Below are 7,603 nucleotides of genomic sequence, written 5' to 3'. Positions count from 1 at the left end.
GCTTAGGTGCTACTCTCATGGTCTGAGAGTCCTTCAGGTGCCTTTTGGTAAACTCCAAACAGGCTGTCTTTTGCCTTTTACTGAGGAGTGGCTTCCATCTGGCCACTCTACCATACAGGCCTGATTGGTGGATTGCTGCAGAAATGGTTGTCCTTCTGGAAGGTTCTCCTCTCCCCACAGAGCAACGGTGAAGCTCTGTCAGAGTGACCCTTGTGTTCTTGGTCACCTCCCTGACTGAGGCTCTTCTACCCCGATCACTCAGATTGGCCAGGTGGCCAGCTCTAGAAAGAGTCCTGGTGGTTCCAAACTTCTCCCATTTACAGATGATGGAGGCCACTGTGCTCATTGGGACCTTCAATGCTGCAGAAATCCTTCTGTATCCTTCCCCAGATCTGTGCCTCAATACAATCCCGTCTCAGAGTTCTACAGACAATTCCTTGGACTTCATGGCTTGGTTTGTGCTCTGACATATTCTGTCCACTATGGGACCATATATAGACAGGTGTGTGGCTTTCCACATCATGTCCAATCAACTGGATTTACCACAGGTGAACTCCTGTCAAGTCATCAAAACAACTGTAGGATGATCAGTAGAAACAGGAGGCGCTCAATTTTGAGTGTCATGACAAAGGCTGTGAATTCTTATGTACATGTGATTTTTTTTGCTTTTTATTTTTAATCAATTTGCAAAACATTCAAATGAACTTTTTTCACTTTGTCATTATGGGGTATTGTGTGTAGAATTTTGGGGGAAAAATTTAATTGAATCCATTTTGGAATAAAGCTGTAACAGAAAATGTGGAAAAAGTGAAGTGCTGTGAATTCCTTCTGGATGCACTGTATTCTTTAATCCTCCACACTCCAACTCCTAAACTCAGGTAAAAATAGCAGCAACCAAAACCAGTTATTACTGATTTTAAAACATTGTGTTAAAGCTGGTTCTATGGTTGTTATAATGAGGTCGAGTCACATCAGGAAATCTCAATGAGCTCATCTTTTGGGTGTAATGTGGTGTGTGGTCACTGGTGGGTGAGGGTGGGAGGAGCTTGAGGTATATCAGCTCTGACACTTGCTAGAGAAACAGGAAACACCAAATAGAATGAAGAAGAGTTTGTTAAGATCAGTGATGAGAAATTCCAGTTCAGGATGAAAATCTTCTTCTTTTTATTCTTCTTTTTTTTCTTCATCCTCCACCTGTTCTCAGGTATGATATTATACTTCAAGTAACATAGTTTAGATTTTAATCATCTGGAGTAGTTTTTGTTCTGTGTTTTCATAGATATTCTGATTCTGAACTATAGAGCACTGCATGGACAAGCTCCTGCTTATGTGGCTGATTAACTTCACCCACATTTATCAGCTCGCTCTCTCAGGTCTAATAATCTGAGATTACTGTCTGAGCCACGTACTCGCTTACAGACTCGTGGTGATCCAGCATTTGAGGTTATAGCACCTAGATTACGGAACGCTCTGCCTGCTCTTTTGAGGTCTGTCGATTCTGTTGATTCTTCTAAAAACCAGCTGAAGGCTTCTCTTTTTAAACAGGCATTTGGGTAATCGGTCTGCATTAGGTTTCTATGCTATGTGTATTTGTTTTATGTTTGTCTTTTGTTTAAAGTTGTGTTTTTGTTTTTGTTAAGCACTTTGTGACCTACGTCTGTGAAAAGTGCTGTATAAATAAATTTTACTTACTTAGAGGTGAGAATATTTGAAGAGCTTTGATGGGGTCAATGAGTTTAACGAGGAACTTCAACTTGATTTGGCAGGTCCAGTGAGCTGCTTTAATGTGAGTGGCTACCCAGGAGGGTCTGTCATGATCTACTGTAATCACCAACAGTCTGGAGAGCTTAATACATTTTTCTGTAAAGTCAAACCAAAAGAGTGCATCTATGCTCAAATACAGAACACATCGGTCTTCCTTGGGAAGGTTTCTCTGTTTGACTCTTCTGGACTTCTCTTAGTGATGTACAGAAACCTGAATTTAGAGGACACTGGATTATATCAGTGTGGAGAGACTGGAGGGTGGAGTCATGATGTGAACATTAAAGTCAATGAAGGTGAGAAATGCTGGAATTCTATATCTTGATGAATGACCCTAAATCTGCTTGCAGGCATCAGGAAATGCTGATTGCATGTTGTCATATTTGAATCTCTGTTTTGGATCATTTCAATGTTTTGGTTTTGTATTGCCTGTAAAGTCTGATTTCATGGCAGGTGGCAGGTGACACTCATCAGGCTCATTTTCTTGTAAATTTTATACTCAGATATTTCAGACAAACCTATTTTTCCAATATCTGCATGCATATGGCCTCTGGAAGTAGCCGGCTGCTGCATTGCATTGTGGAAGTTGTCCACTGTTTATTATTAGTAGTTGTATTTTTTGCATGATTCATTTTCACAGAGCTTTTGATCTTTAATGAAAATGTGCTATTTGTTCACTGAGATATTCAAAATAAACTTACTAGAGAAGCTTATTTATTGTGTTTAATTGACAGATCCGTGTTGTTTGGGGCCAAACTCTGTGTCTGGTTATCTGGGTGAGACGGTCACCATCAGCTGTTCATATCCAGAGGAGTTTGAGAGAAACACCAAGTTCTTATTTAAACAGGCTGGTCAAGATTTTATTGAAGTGATCAGATCCCCAGAGTCTCCAGAGACTCAGAGAGGCAGATTGTCCATCTCTGATGACAGAAGCTCTGCAGTTCTCAGCGTGAGAATCAGTGATGTGAGAGAAGCTGATGGAGGAGTTTATTACTGTGGAGTGAGTGATGGAGGACAGCAGTTCAGTTATTACTCCTTCTACTCGGAGACTCAGCTACAGGTCACCGGTAAGATGCATGAACTTTTTCCACAGTTCTTTCTTCATTGTTTACTTGTGAAGAATAATAGGTGGCAGCAGAAAGAGGTTTCCAATTCGTAGTTATTTTATGACAAGAAAGTATTTATAAAATAAGGAAAAATCTGATTTAGTCATTAGTGTGTTGTTTTCAGATTTTCCCAGATTTCTGGCTGATAAAATGACAAGCAGAGGAAATAATTCCTCTTGATATACCTGGGTATCTTAGGTAGCATCTCTGATCGTGAGAAAGAGATGACTTTCTCATCATCTTTAACCACAGAGAGGAGGTGAATCTTAATATAGGCTTGGTTTGTCTATCTGGCATTTGAGCTAATGTCTCAGCCTGACCACAGAGTGTGCATAACTAGAATGTATCTGTCCTTATATGATGAAATGTACTTACCCTCACTGAGCTCAATGCTGGAGACAGAGAGAGAGGGAAGATCACACATCATAATCTGCGCCAGCTATACCTGAGCCTTTAATGTGCTTATATTCTTTTTGCAGTCAGACCGTCGAAGGAAAGACCTTCATTTCACCAAATGCTGTGCAAAAGCTTAGCACATTTGGCTTAGTCATTTTTAATAAAGTCAAATTATGCGGCCAGGTATTTACCAACTACTGGCTTGATAAGGCTTAATGAAGGCCTTACAGTGGTGTTATGATGTGTTATTGTCTATTTACTTGTGTTTTTGGAATCAGAACAAGAAAAGTCTACTTTGGCAGAGAAAACAGCACCAGCAAGTTCAAGTTCTCCAACTACAGTGGAGAAACCAACAGAAACCAACAGCAGGACAACATTTTCAGCATCAACAGCAGTCCCATCTGATGAAGAACATTTCAGTAAGAGCGCAATTATTACTTATAACTCCTCTTTCAGGCTCTATTTATGTTTAATACATTCAGGCAGGAGTTCAGTGGTTTGGGTTCCTGGACAACTGGACAGTATTGAAGTTACAAAACTAAGTACCAAGATCATACAGTGCCCCTCTTGTCCCTGGGGTGGAACCCTCAAGGCTCCATCTCAGTCCCTTTAGTCGGGGAACATAACTGAACCACAGTCCACTGAAATGATCTGTTCTAAGCTGTACTGACTCCACACACCCTGCCTCGCCTCGCCTCCAGGCTTTTACTCTACTGCTCTGTTTTAAAACATTCGGTTATGAAAAGGAACAAATACCAACTTTTCACCTGGAGGAACTGATTTAAGCTCCACAATCAGACCTTAGAACCACTGTAGAACCTTTGAGGGAACATTTACACTGTTTGTACCAAAAGTGTACCTGCACAGAACCTTCATTTCTAATTGTGTATGTATGATATCTGCATTGTATTTTCTGCTGTTTGAAAGTTCCAATGTGTGATCAAGAAATGAGGAGTTCAAATATATTTTACTGTATTTTTTCACTTTTTTAGTTACTGTGTAATTACATATTAACAGCTACATGTGATGTATTTACAGTTATAGAAGTAACTGGTTCAGCTTATGTTAACATGTACATACCTTAAGAGTTACAGCAGCTCATTTTCTCTTATGTAATAGATTGAGGGTAACTATATTTGTAAGACCTGCTATTTTTCCAGTTATATTATTCTGATTGTTATACTGCTCCAAAAGCAAAGTCTGGAAACTGTAATTATACTGTCACTACATAGTAACTGCACAAGAACGTATTGTAACTATGTAACTTGTACATAGTTACTGTGGCATATTTGCACTGTAATGCAGTAATCTGACCATGTCATAGGATTTAATATCAATCTGTGACTTCAAGGCATCTACCTAAAGGCAAATGTGGTTCACAGTAATAGCATATTTAAAGATATATATATATATATATATATATATATATATACAGTACATAATATCTTTTTTACGGTAAGTTAGGTTTTTATGATAACATACTGTTAGATTACCATGTCACAGTACGCATGTACTGCTACAGCTAAATGTTAAGAAGGCTGGCATTTTGTGTGCAGATGCACTGCAAGTACTCAATGTTGGTAATTACACATCCTTTACAGTCAAAATGGTCTTGCTGGAAATAATAGTGTAATTTCATAAAAGAAAAGAGACACTTGTGTAACTACATGAGTTGAAACTGAAGTTGACGTGTATTTTAATAAGCTGTACTACTGTAATCCATCTACAACAGTGAATACACCACCAATTCTTATGCTGTTGTTACATTTTCTGTTACACAGTTGTTAGAAATACTTACTATAAAGAAGAACTGAGACATTACCTCTTACAAGAGAGTGAGAATGAGATGGTTTTCTCATCACCTTTACACCCCAGAGAGCAAAGGATTCCTAATATATGTTTGGTTTGTATGCCTGGTTTGTTCAGAGGCCTAAACCTAACCACAGTGTGCAGGAAGCAGAAAGCAGAAACTTCTGCTTCCTGCTTCCTTTCCGTTCAGACACCTCTCTCCTTAGCGCTGCTGTCTCTCTTTTGTCTTTAATTTTCATAAGGTGTTCTTCGAGCTACCGTGTCTTTCTGTATATACCCAGAAAGGTCAAGAGCACTATGAAGCCAAAAGTTGATTTTATTCTCTAGTTTTCATGCTTAGTGCTGGGAATTTGAAAGGTTCCTGCTGGCTACCAAATAGGAAACTTACAAAACATCTCTTCAGGTTTCAGAGCATTTGTACTGTCAGAATTGTAACAGACTTCTACAAAAAAATGAGTTTTGAAAGTAAGTTTTCAAAGTTTGTTATCAGAGTATTAGCCTCCAGTGTTGAATAAGAAGTAGGGCTTGGGGGTGCTCACAGAAGACAGGGGGCAGAGGGCTTAACAGAGCAGGGGGCAGTGGAGACAAACCAGCCAGCAGAATGTGTGGAAAACCAGCAGAATGTGTGGAAGGGGCCACTAATGTGAGTTCAGCTGGCAGAAATGGGCAAATCCGCATTGGAGCTAAACCCAAACCAAAGCTCTGAAGTCTCATCTTCCACTCCTGCTAATGCTGATGCTAAATCTGCTCAAAGACCCCAATACAAAGCAAGAGCAGAATGTCAGTCCCAGTCACTCCATTTACAGAGCAGATTTGAACCACTGCACAGCTTCAGTGAGTCTAGTAAAGGCAGTGAACATCCTGCAGAAAGAACCGGAAGAGTCAGCCGATCAGGCCACCCCAGTAGAACCACTGAGCCCGGTCTGCAGCCACAGCAGAGACCCTTGTTTTTGGAGATGACACTATTAATGGCTTAAAAAGCAGAATCTTACTGTTCGATGTGAGCTGAACATCACATTCTCCAGACTGAATGAAAAGCTTCCTACTGTACTGGCTAAATACACAACAATGAAGCAGATTATTTTTCATTTAGGCAAGAATGACCGAAGGACACAGGAATATGAAACATTTGAAAGTGACTTTAATGATAGCTTTAACACTCAGGAAGCTCAACATGTAATCATTTATCAGGGATCCTCCACTTGTATGGAGAAGTGAAATGTTCGCAAGGCTGCTTGGATTAAACAGTTGGCTACATAAAAGCTGCAAGATAAACAGACAGAATTTTACTGACAATTTTTGGGGAACAAAGAACTTCTTAGGCAAGATAAACTGCACTTCAACAAGAGAGCTGTTAGATTTCTGACGAGAACCTCATTTTTTCTCGATGTGCAATTTATTTAAGATCATTTGTGGGGACACATCAGCACTAACACCCAATAACTTTGTCAGCAGTCCCAAACCGCCACAATGTCCTGATGACAGTCCTGAACGCCCTGATGAAGTTGTGTTTATTGGATAAGAGCCATCATGATATCAGCTGCTGGAGACACCAAAACCACATGAGCAATCCATGCTTTCTCCATAACCACCACCTCCTCACCTGAACCTCCCACCAGTTATGGAGAAACTGGTATTAGCTGGGATGAGGCTCTCACTTTCCATGTCAGCCAGCCCTCAGCAAAGATCAGCCCAGTTCCACCCTCATTTACCACCTCAGGGAGCTAACAACTCCCATCCCCCACATCACACTCACCAATCAAAGAGTCAGTTAAGGCTTCCACACTGAAGCTCAGCCAAATTGATGAACTATCTAAAGCTTTCTCAACACCTGTACCACCTGAAAGAAAGAGACAAGCTCTTCATCCAGCAATAAGGCAGCTTCACTCTCGACCTCATCATCAACATCCACTCATCCACTTTGTGTCACTGAAAGGGAAGAGGTCACCCCGGCTCTAAGTAATCTGGAAAATCAATATTTTTGGGGGTTCATACAGCTACAATGATGATGTCAGCAGTACACGTTTTCAAAACATGCTCAGACCCTGTTTGCAGGTATTCTCTCCCATTCCCACCTATCAGAAACAGAAAAAAAACGGAGATAATGTCAGATAATGTGAAAGTATCCAATCTACATTATGTAAAATGTGGGTCACAGCTTCTTACTAAGGTTACAAAGTTAGCGCTTACATTTACATTTTAAACATTCAGCAGATGCTCTTATCCAGAGTGACTTACAGAGCTCTTCTCAATATTAGATATCTTACAAACAAATCTTATTTGATTAATGATTTTATTACAGCCTATGGGCTTGATTTTGTGCTTCTAACAGAAACATGGTTGAATGAGTGTAGTCTCAGGGATATCTGACCATAGCTATGCAGATGATGCTCAAATCTACTTGGCCCTCTCCTCAAACAGCTATATACCCTTTGACTCACTTTGTAAGCACCTTGTGCACATCACTAACTGGGTGGAACAAAAGTTTCTGCAGATGAGCACAGTGTTACGGGACGCTGCACCACGTGAGT

This window comes from Pygocentrus nattereri, chromosome 12 (genome assembly GCF_015220715.1).
Source record: "Pygocentrus nattereri isolate fPygNat1 chromosome 12, fPygNat1.pri, whole genome shotgun sequence".
Taxonomy (NCBI): Eukaryota; Metazoa; Chordata; class Actinopteri; order Characiformes; family Serrasalmidae; genus Pygocentrus; species Pygocentrus nattereri.
This window is presented reverse-complemented; position numbering follows the sequence as displayed.